At 38.5% G+C, this 12,938-nt stretch overlaps 1 protein-coding gene across 2 annotated transcripts in view; it reads right to left on the reverse strand.

Moving 5' to 3' along the window:
- Nucleotides 1-12,938, reverse strand: part of LOC149828943 (outer envelope protein 80, chloroplastic-like) — an 83,683-nt gene that overhangs the window by 43,952 nt on the left and 26,793 nt on the right. The gene's annotated exons all lie outside the window — the stretch shown is intronic.

Raw genomic sequence — 12,938 nt, forward strand, 5'->3', positions numbered from 1 at the left:
AAAGGGCAGAAAGGCACATGGGAGGGCACTAGTAATATGATACATCAGACTACCAGAGCATAGTGAGTTAACAATGACGAAATAGTATACGAGTAAGATCAGTAACCCGACATCAGTATAGATCTCACATGAACAATTAAACAGAATTATGAAAATAATTAAATCTTAAGAAACCAATAAATGAGCACTATGCAGTTTCATAAACATCATCATTTGCAACATCAATGAAATTAAGTGCTACGCTGCTATAAGATCCAGACATTAGCAATAGCAACCAGCTCCCTTCTTTGTATTTCTTCTTTAAACCAACACCCTCGTACAGGTCTCTAACTGTTAAATATCTGAATGATGTTAGCCAACTGAACAAACCCGCCCTCCCTCTAACACTCTTCGTCTTCAATTCTAATCACGTACACTGCTTTTGGTTATATTATATGCCTCTACCATGAAATTTTTTAATAAACACTGCTTCTAGTTGTTGTTGTTGTAGTAAGAAAGTTGAAATTTGTCTTCACAATCAATCCTCAGATAATTTAGAATGTGAAAAATTATGCACTAAGAAAGCTATTCCTGCACCTTTATATAACGGTTTCCTTGTTCTTTCTTCTGTTCCACATCCTAAAACATAAAAATAAAGGACATTTCTTGAGTGTGCTTTAGTAATAACTATGGTAAGGCATAATCCAAGACTTGGCTAGAGCATTGGTCTAGTAGCATTGTGAAGACTTGGCTAGAGCATTGGTCTAGTAGCATTGTGAACTAAGCAGGTCACATAGACCAATAAAGCTTTGGTTGATTCTTGCAAGTCTTGCTATTGGTGTACATGAACCAAGTGACTCATACCATTGCTATTTCTGCTTTCTAAGCCAGTCTACCCTGATGCGGTAAGATGGGCAAGTCACTTGTGATTGTAATAAAACTACAGCCGACAAGTTTTGAATAGACTACATCTAGATATGTGGGTGTATCCATTAACTTGGACAGAGTCAGGAATTTATCCCAAGCCTATCCACACTGCATGTAGCCAAAACTCAAGAGGCTATCCAAGTCTATGCAATCTCAAAGAAGATCTGCAGTTGACTTGGAGAGCAGATCTTGGTGTAGATGGCAAAGACTTGAATAGCCTCTCGAGTTATTGGCAACAGAAGCATGCACATGCATGTGTGTGTGTACGTACACACACGCACATGTCACGAAAATGGCATGTATCCTGATGCACTCCAAATTCCAAAATGAACACCAAGAACCGAAATATAATGTATTTGAATAAAAGCTCACCATAAGAAATAAAAATGGAGCACAAATATTATGAATGAATAATTTCATTATGGATGAAATTCAAAAAATGCAAAGAAAAAACTCAAGATACAAAGAACATCACTACAAAACACTCATAATGTAATGACCCCAACTCCTACCTTTGAAAAATGCGGAATATTTTTTTTTTTTAAGAGTCGCGGAAAACTTCCCAGAGACCTGGGGTCCTTACAGTTCCAATTTCAGTTGGATAACCACACACCACAAAGCAACTTACATTTATCAATCATAACCAATCCACAAAATTCTTTTATTAATGAATCAATAAGAGTAATATGTTCAATGTCAAAAGTGAAATACCAAATTGTAAGAAAATCAGAAAAACTAAAAGGAAATAACAGTAGAGCCACTCTGTCCGTAAGTGAAGCCGTCTGAAACAATTGTGACCCTCGTATCCCTCAGAAGCGAGTCGACTTCACTGATCACCTGTGCCTGGGAAAAACCAATAAAATAAGAGGGTCAGAAATCCGAAGAGTTCTGCGTACAGGTTTCCCTAATGAATCAAATAAGAAAAAGAGCATAAATAAGATCCATGTAATATTTCAGAAGGATATTATTATAACCAAATTATAAGGCAATTAACAAGTTATGCAACAATAAAATGAACATTAAGCATAAGAGAACTCTAAGTAAGTAACAGTGATTATAATTTAATCAATAAAGGCATTTGAAGGCAAAAGAGATCAACATCATACAATGATCAAAATATAACAACCGAGTGAACAGGTAAACATGCATGAAGTAATGCAGAGCAAGAATATGCATGATTTATGTGCAATGCATGAACCATTTATTATTTTCCATTTAAGTTTTCCTCTTTCCATATGCATGTCCTATTAAATGCATACATCCTTAAGTTTCTCTTTTTAATTACAGTGGCCCGCGGATACACCAAACGGGTACAAACCCCGAGGTCAAGTAGGGTTCCCGGGGTAACTTCACACAAAATTGGTATTTTATTACCGGGTTCCAAACTTAGCCCTCGACCGATATCAGGAAACAGCACCATCCATCGGAACCTTGGAAAACAACATCCAAAGTCGGGGACACCAAGGAAAACACCATCCACTGGCGCCACTTTCTTGGTATACCAAAACAAACTCACAGCTGTGACTAACACACCACTCCCGGGTAAAGTGGCGGATTCTCCCTAAAACCGTGGCCAGGAGAAGAACCTCAATATCGGGTTCAGGGGCAACAAAATGCACACGGAGTTTTTGTATCCTCACGGTTTCCCCTAAACCGCAATATCCAAGATTCCCACGCTAAAGCAGGGACATCAAGGAGAAAGTGAATTACACTGTTCTTTATTTTCATTTTTCTGGTTATTAAGTCATTTCTTTTACATTTGCAAATTTACATGCAGAATTAATGACATAAGCTTGCACATCAGCATGCTAAGCTTTTCACGGGATCACAGCCCATGACAACATAGAACAGTGCGGTAAAACATTAATATCACATTTGATTTGTTGTAATGCATCAAAATAACTAAATCAGAGAACGACTGGTTCTCGAGGCTCACCCAGCCCCTGATGATCCAATTTGATCATCACTGCATTCACAAGCAAGAAAAATCATAAAGAGTATGCCACTATGCATTCTTTTCACACGCTTTTCAATGCACATTCATCTATGACAAAATCAATAATATTTAAATGCATGAGCACGAGTTCCCACACCAACATGCAATGCATACTTTCATTCATTGCACAATTCCTGTCAAATGCATCATTCCAATTATAACATGTGAATGATCATGCAAAACTCATAAATTTCAGTGTGCGTGTATGAACAATCGTGAAATCGACACTTTCACTGAAGCATGATCATCTAAGCATATGCACGTGAATAACTCATTCTTTCACATGGGTACAATTGACTCCATTATCAATAGAGAGCATTCCAGAATTCAACATGCTTGAAGAAACCTTTTATTCGACTCAATCGAGCCCAACAATTGTACCTGGAAAGCAACTAGATACAAGTTAAGGAAATTTGAACTGATCCTGTAAGCATATAAAAAAACAAAGCCTGGATATTTCAACCTGTACAGACCCTGCTTGGGGGTCCAACACGGCTGTCAGGTAGCTGCTAGGCCTGACAGTCACTGCACAGACTCTACCAGAGCCCGCGCAGGAGACTGCCAAGGCCTGGCAGTCAGCCCTTTCTTCAAAGAGGGCCCGAAAACCTGTTCAGGCATATACGAAGATACCTAGAGGAGGGAGATCAGGAAGGCACCAATGGAACTGCCTCCTTTTTTTTTTCTTTTTGCAAACTTACATTAAAGTGCAACTTAACATGTAGAAGGTTGCCTCAATTGGTAAATTGGGTTCTGAATGCGAAAAAGTAGATGTCTAATCCACATGATGTACATGAGACACAATGTGTTAGTTTGTTTTCAAGGAATCGGATTTCAAGAAATCAGATAGGATCTTGCCAACAACGGCAAATAGGAAAAATACATTTTATTAGCACTGCCAAACTAACTTACGACAGCTAATTTAAGCAATACTTTATGCTCGTGTAACTCAGAAACCTAGTTGGCTTGAATTCTTCTTTTGTTACTGGGTCCCATGTCTTTGTCAACCTCTACAATCCTGCCTCATATCAACCAGACATCCCTGAAATGCCCTGGGATCAGATATGATATACAACAAAAGGTATGGAAACAGATCTCTTTTCGTATGAGAACAAAATGATAATAGCATGAGCCCCCTAAACAAAAACGTAATTATGTAAGTTTGACTGTTCTATCAATGTCTTGATTGAACTCTAAGTTGTGGGATTGCATCTGAACTATGTTATCAACCCTATGCAAGAAACAAATACCCTTTCATCAAATAGTCTGAATACAAAAAGAGTAGGCAGCTAATACATGCACACAAGTAACCAATCGGGTTAGACACAAGTATAATCACCAACATTTAGCAAAATAAAATCTCGGGCTTCCATTGAACTATATGGTCTGAACAGAATTTCAAAAAAAGAATGTATTGAAATATGCTGAATAAAAAAAAATCTGAATACCCTTAAGCTGGAAACAGGTTTAAACCGCGAACTTGGACCTCATAGAGCAAGAAAATTAATGTATCCATGTCCTACCCTAAAATCCGAAACTCCCAACTAAGACAAATCATACCCAACTCATATTAAACCACCGATCAAACTTAAAATCAGTTTTAAATTCAGGAATCAGGTTCTTAATAGGTTCAAAAAGCCATCCTACGAGCTGCAATTCCCTTAGCTTGCTGAAACTAAATCCTTCTCAAGAAGCATTGTGAAAAAAACTCGCAATTTAATCCCATGTGATTCGACCCACCGAAAGCCCAAAAAAACAGGGATTTCAAGACGAGATTTCCCAAAAAAATTTACATGGAATCCAGTTTATACCCCCTTTCTCACCCGATTTCAAAAGAGAGAGCCCGTACCTATTTAAGAAATTTCCGGCGATCAACGGCTGCAATCGTGTGGGTAGGGCCGGCTGGAATCGCCCCTTGCGGCAGCTGTGACGAGGGCACCTATCGTGGCTGCGGTAGCTGCTGGTGGCTGTGGCCGTCCGGCGACCTCCACCTCCCCATCACACGTCCACACGAGGGAGAGAGAGAGAAACGAGGGTAGAGAGAGATGAGGGAAGGGAGAAACGAGGGCGACGAGGGAAGAGATCCCCTCTCCACTCCCTCTTATCGGTAGATCCCCCCCCCTTTTTCTAGCCGAGATGGGTGGGGATCGGTTACGCCAGCCGACCCCCCCCCCTCCCTTACCATCCTTTCCTCCTTTAGAAAGGGCAGGAATCGTGCCCTAGGCACGATTCATGCTCTTTCCTTCTTTTAAAACAAAACAACCCGATATAGGGTTTTAAAAACCCTATCGGGTTACGGATCCGGGTCGGGTCCGACCCGGGTCCAAGAGCTTCTTGCATTTTAAATTAAATTTTTAAATTTTTCTTTTAACGAGAGGGTCGGGTCCGGGTCTGCGACCTGCGGCTCAGGATCCAAACCCGACCGGACCCTTGCCTCACACTTGGTATGGATCCATGGATTGGATCCAAATGGATCCAATCGTGGATCCCCCTAAAAATTCTCATATAATATATATTTTTATATATATTTAATCAGGTATACGAATATATAGGGTATTTTACCTATATCCAAATGGGTCCTATCTGGGTATCGGATCCGAAATGTGGATCCCACGCCCATACATACATTATATACGTAGTTATCTCTTAAATAATTCGCCAAATTGAAAAATTTTGCACTTATGTAATTACATATATGTTTTACGAGATAAATACATATATAAAGACCCCTTTATGGATCCCGGATCCGCGACTTGGATCCCGAGCCCAAATCACATTGTTAAGAAATATATATCATAATATATTTAAATAAAAACCTAAAAATTAAGGTTATTACACATAACACTCGCAGAGAACCTAAATCTACCCATCACTCTCTCACCTTCACTATGCACACACACTCACATATTTATAGGAGGAAAGGAGAGATTAGAGATGAAAAGGAGACCACACTAGCCGTTGGACTAGCTTTCAATAGCTAGTCAAAGTCAACCATGGTTGACTTAAAGTATATAATATATGTAAATATATACACATGTATATACATATAAACAATATATAATATGTATACATATATATATATATATATATATCTTAACACCCTCCCTCAAACTTACGGTGTCTCACTGTAAGTTTGCAATTACAAAACGAATCCCATTACACAAAATATCCTCATGTTCTTCCATAATATAATAACGCCAATACTTTGAGAACTTGTAAATAGATCTAAAAGAGCAATCCAACTAGAAATAATTATAGTTATATATATATATATATATTATGGAGAAAAGATGGTCATGCATGCCAAAAATACAATATATAGAAAATATTTAATAAGACAATTTAACATTTTTTTAAAATCATTTAAAGAAATAATTTTGACATTAATTTTGAAAAATCATTAATTTTTCAACAATAGGCATTGAGAGACTTACCTCAATAGATAATTTTTAAGAAATCATAGTTTTTAATTCATAAGAGAACATAATTTCATATTATCAAAAGGAGAGATGCATACATAAAATATCTCAAAGATAAGCTCATAAATCATTAATCACTTTAAACATTCATGAAAACATGCATTATTCAAAGTCAATAAACATTTATCACAAAAAGCACATTAATGCATAAAAGACATGAAACATGGATTTTCAAACATCAATACCATGAATAATAACTCACAAAGGAGTTTATATCAGAGTTGTCAATTGAAGAAGCAGGAGCGAGAAGCAATTCTGGAAGTGAAACCAGGAAGTGAGGCACTTTCAAAATTTTAGGAAGAGAGAAGCGCGGGACGACTTAGAAGCAAACCAAGAATCATCTTGGAAGCGACATACGAAGCAAATCGAAAGCGACCTAGGAAGTGAAAAAAGAGAAAAAAGAAAGAAAAATAAAAATAAAAACACAAAAAAAAAGGGAAAGCGAGCTTCCCCTAAATGGGAAGCGTGCTTCCCAATTTTTTTGGTGCTTCCCAGCACGTTTCGAAAGTGCCACATTTCGTGCTTCTGAAACGCGATTCGGGAAAACACGCTTCCCCATACCCTATGGTGCTTTCGGTAACTCTCGTTTACATCATAAAATCCTACAAAGGAGAATAAATTACTCATAGATAGATTTTATTTTAAGAACGAATCATTTTTACACAGCAGAAGATACAAGAAATTATTCAAATCATTCAATAAAGAATAAGAAAAGACAAATATGACAAACATGGATTAATTAACTATTACATTTTAGAAGCAATATTAACCATACAACTAATGCATAAATAAATGAACCATGCAATAGTTTAGAATCAATGAAAAAAGTCACTTATGGACCAATTACAAGAAAACTTTTCAAGAGAAAGCAACTTAAAAAAAATATGAAGAGATTTAAAATCTCACAAATATCAAGAAATGATATTTTGCAAAACACAACAATAGTTCGACCACCAGAAGCAATCACCTCACTAGACCTCCAAACCTCAAAATTCAAGTGTATTAGCTACTAAAATAAGAGCACAATACAAACGACAGTCATTACCAAACTAGTGACCATGCACCAACAAACTCGTAACTAAAACTGACTACACCAGCTACAACCACAAGTGCATATACCTCACCTCACAAATGATTGTAAAACTACAAATGGCACCAATGGGTGCACATAACTCACCACATTGAAAAAAAAAACATTTCTTGTCTATATAAAATGACACTTAAATAAGAGGTATAATAGGAGAAAACACACGAGGTAAGAGAGCTTGTAATAAAAACAAAACTACTATCACAAAGAAGAATAAGAAAGATTTACAAATCAAGGCAAAGATATTAAATTTTATAATCTTTCAAAACACCATGATTTCAAAAAAATAGTCATCACGGATAAACATAATTATAAGCATCCATAATAATAATGGCCAAATATACAAATGAGTGATACAACACACTCATGGGACCAGAGATCAAACAACGATCAGTTAGAACCAAACTATAAGCCGACAATCTAAACTGACAAAACCGAGGTGCACACAAGTCACCCCAACAAACAACCATAGTTCAACAAAAGCAACATGGATTCAGAGGCCAGTCAACTATCAATTAGATCCAAAACAAGTGTCAACACGACACTCATAAACTTTGATAATTACAGACTTATAAAATGACTTAAGGTGCACACATAACTCACCTCAACGGCTAACTCTGACCCAACAACAAGGCCAAGAAAAATTATGCATCATACAAAATACTGCGATGGGCAAACAAATGTCATAGTACGGCAATAACGAACTCATGGAAAGACCAATTTCTAATAAGGTGAGTTCAAATACATAAATCGAGTTGAAAGACACAATTTCAAATCAAGTTCAATAAAAATTTAGAAACAAGTGTAATCATATACAACACAAGATGTGGCATGAAAATTTTATAAACAAGCAAATAACGGACAAGGATCATGCCCAATATAAGCAATCTACATAGAGGAGATGGAATCATGAAGTTTGAGTATCCTTCAGAAGATAATGAAATCATAAATAATCAAGAAACATGTGCACTAAGGCACATCGCATACAAAAGATCCAATAAATCTCAATAAAGAGACAAGAATATATGATCTTATTAAAGAATAGCTTATAAAACGCCAGATCTAAATCCTAAATCTACTATGAGACAATTGATAGCAAACATATAGAGATTCACAAAGAGCTATATAGAAGTTCAATAACATACATAACTATCTCCAACTATGAACCCACATATGTCATACAAAAATTTTATCATAATACAATAAATATAAAATCTCTAAGAATGCAATGAAATATCAATGCACAAGAAAGAAGTCACTAAGGGTTACAAAAGTGCACACGAACTCAAATCAATAAGCCACCAATGGGCAAAAGCACAAAAAGCTACTAAGGGCTAAGCAACAAGCATACATGAGTCTTAAAACATACAAGTTTTATTCATAAAATGCTAAAAAAGAAGCATAAACACAACCCACTAAAAAATATAGCGCATAATAGAGAAACACATTTAATATTATTAAAATATGCATTCGAGTTTATGATGACAAACCATGCTTATGACATCCAATAATAATTATAAAGGTTACTCGTGGTATATACCTAAGAATATAATGCAAGAATTCGTTAATCCAACATTATACACAAGCCATTAACTTGAGAATAATTTTACTTAATAAGGTATTTTAAAATAGAGCAATATCACTCAAACATACATGGAATAACACATTCACACGTTGATAGAAGGACCTTATGAGTATAGAAAACATCTATGTTATGACCAATGACAATACCATACAAAAATTTCTAAGATTCAAAATCTTAATCATGGAGTTCACAAAATATATCTTAAAATTCATGTTTGGTCACATAATTAAAACCACCATAGAAACATCACGATATATTAAAAACCCCAAAGACAATTTATGTATACACATACTTTAAAGACACAAGAAAAAAAATACAACATAAAATTTAATATTTTGCAAAACATGAAACACAAGCTTTTAAGAAACCACATATTTTTGCAAAATATAATTTTTCAATATACACATCCATAATATAAAACATATATTTTATATATCAAAAGACTTTTATATATCAAAAGACAACACTTTCTATATATTTTAATTTTTTAAAAAAAAATATTTTTAATATAACCCTTTTAAAACACCTACCATACATATGAAAATAGAAAAACCAATGATACATAATGGAATGCGAAAACCTTGAATCCATATCATTCATTAATATGAATATTTTCCAAGACCACAATGCCTTGCTCTCATACCATGTCATGAAAATGGCACAAATCTCGATGCACTCCAGAATGAACACAAAAAAAATGAAATATAATGTATTTGAATAAAAGCTCACCATAAAAAATAAAAATGGAGTACAAGCATTATGAATGAATAATTTCATTAAGGATGAAATTCAAAAAATACAAAGAAATTCAAAATACAAAGAACCTCACTACAAAACACTTATAACACTCACAAAGAACTTAAATCTACCCATCGCTCTCTCACCTTCACTATGCACACACTCACATATTTATATGAGAAGAGGGAGAAAAGAAGGAGAGATTAGAGAGGAAAAGGAGACCTCACTAGCTGTTGGACCAGGTCCAATGGCTAGTTTGACTAGCTTCCATGTAAAACCCCATTTAAAAAAAAATTGTTTGGACCTGGGCCCCCCCCCTTTTTTTTTAGGGTTTTAAGTAACCCGAGCTTTCGGGCGCCGCAACCCCCCTTTTCTCCCCCTTCGCTTGCGGGCAGATTAGGGAAACCCACCAGGGGTTTCCCCATTCGTGGCCCCCCTGCGCCTTTAAGAGAGACGTTGGAGGGCGAGGGGAGTGACGCCTCCCTCTCGCAGTCCTGGCCCCCACCCCCTCCGCGCCGGTCTCCTCCCTCGCTGCGCACGCCGCCGACGCCGGCCACCGTATCCCAGGTACGTCGTTCTTCCATTTTCTCCTCCCTCTTCTCTTCCTCACCCCCCCCCCTCTCTGTCACCTCGTCGGGAGGTCGGCAGGCGGCGCACAGCCCTGCCGCGCCCTCCCGCCTCTCTTGTGCCCTTCGAAGGGTCGACAAGGAGCCCTCAGGCCCCTGTCACCTTTCTTTCCCCCTTTTTTTTTCTTGTGGGGCTGTCGAAGGGCCGGCAGGGGTCCAGTCACCCCTGCGACACCTTTTTGCCTGTCGGCGTTTTGGGGTCGTCGTGACTCGGTCTGGCAGGGGCTGAGGCCCCTGCCATTCGTTGACTCTACCAGGCAGGGGCTGAGGCCCTGCTACCTCACCGCCATCGGCAGGGGCTCAACCCCTGCCGATTCGATGATTCCGACAGGGGCTCAGCCCCTGCCACTTGACGTTGCTGGCAGGGGCTCAACCCCTGCCACTTTTCTATTTCCGGCAGGGGCTCAGCCCCTGCCACGTAACTGTTGCTGGCAGGGGCTCAGCCCCTGCCACTTGATTGTTCTGGCAGAGGCTCAGCCCTGCCACTTTAGCATTTCTGGCAGGGGCTCAGCCCCTGCCACATTTATTTTGCCGGCAGGGGCTCAGCCCCTGCCGCTTCTTTGCGGTTGGCAGAGGCTGACCCCCCTGCCGCCTCGGTATTTTTTTCGACAGAGGGCTCAGCCCCTGTCACCCCGCGGCTGTCTGCAAGCAAGGGCTCGCCCCTTGTCGTTTTTCTGATTTCGGCCAGCAGGGGCACACCCTTGCTGCCTCTCTCTTTTCCTATAGGCAGGATTGTTTTTCTATTTCTCCGCATAATAATTAACGTAGCACTGTTGCAGACCTCGCATCGAACTCCCGCTCTGGCTCCACGGCCTGAGCCTCGTATCATCTACACGCGTAGACGCACGCAGCTGCACGACATCCCGAGGTAGGGGAAAGTCGCACGAAAAGTTTGTATGAACAAAATAAAATAAGACTTCTGAGATAGAATAGTTATTTTACATACCTGCTTATCTGAAAAAGTATTGGTTGGTCAGAGGTTACTCATTTTGATTCTTTTGAAATTGCATGCTTAATGTAAATTTTGTGGTTAGACTCATTATAGAAAGAATCAAGTAGTTTAATTGGCATACTTATTTACGTGTAGGATTACTTAACTCGTGATTGTCTGTTCGGCATGCTTATTCTTTTGAAACTGCATACTTAAGGTAGACTTTGTGAATAGACTCATTTCTAGAAAGAAAACCACTGCAATTACTGTTATAACCAAACCTTAAGGCAGGTATCGTATAAATTTGACGAGAGGTCATGGAGAACCTTGAATTAGGAACTCAACACTTTATATAGATGAGTTAATGTTGGCCTCCACAGGCCAAATTTCTCGAAAGAGCAATACATGTCATTTATGAACCAAAAGAATCATAAAACTTTATATGTTGCCCTCTCATCGTAGTCGTACCTCTAGGGAGGTACAATCGTACTTTTGGACAAGTACGTCCCATGTGGGTTACGATGGTTGGAGGATGAGGTTGTAACAACCTCGATGAGTGCAATTAGCACAATGCTGAGATCACATAAATGTTGACCATTCGCCTTCACAGGCAAAATGCTCGAGTGGGTCTAATGGACCAGAGCATGTAGGATGTGGCGACGGTTAAAAAAAAACCGTCATACCCATCCGATCTTCACGGTTCATCAAGGGAGAGGATGGATGGTACAAAGACTCCGATGGACAGGTTGTTAACAACCACCCCACGGGCAAAAGACTCGATTTTCCCCAGTCATCGGAGTTAGGGGAATTGGGATTACCATAAATTATCCTAGGTGGTAACTCCCAGGCATTTCTGCAGAAGTTGGATGCATCCATGGGCCACGAATGCCTTTGGGAATTTACTCTCTTGGTCACTGACCGTCCCCTTAGGAGCGGACTCAGTCAGCCATCCGGGTTAATGAAAACACCTGACATAACAAACCCCCGGATCGGTCTCGGCTGTTTCTACGTTTCGCGTCTGTGCGTACCCACAGGCCAGTTAATATCAGAACCTAAAGAATATCTTCATGAATAGTTGTAGATGATTGAGACTTGCACTGCTGGAAATGCTTCAACTAACAACTCTTTGCACATATTACACTTGTTAGAATAGATTATAATTGTATTGATTGCTTCAATATCATAACTGCTTATCTTATGAATGTCATGTTTTATTTTCATTCTACTTATCTGTTCGTGCACCTAGTGATTTGTTATGAAACTGACCCATTTCATGGGCAGGTGAGGAGTAGGACTTTACTGGCGGTCGATGGCGTGGTGCAACATGGATCAAGATTTATCTTCTTTCTGCTGGCGGCTTGGCTCTGAGTCTTTTTTTTTTTGAGTTTTCTTTAGTTTTATTGAACTTTGGAACAAAATGCTCATTTTGTAATAAACTGCAGATTTTTAATCTATTGCCTTATTTCTTAAATTCCTTTAAGTTGTTGTACATGTGAATGATGATTTTCAGCTAACGTACCCAGGATTGTTGACTTGTGCTCCTTTCTAAATATCTTCCGCTGTCGTTTTTAAAAGTTAAAACTTTAAATCTTT

This window comes from Nuphar pumila, chromosome 9 (assembly GCF_984573655.1).
Source record: "Nuphar pumila chromosome 9, dmNupPumi1.hap1.1, whole genome shotgun sequence".
Lineage (NCBI taxonomy): Eukaryota > Viridiplantae > Streptophyta > Magnoliopsida > Nymphaeales > Nymphaeaceae > Nuphar > Nuphar pumila.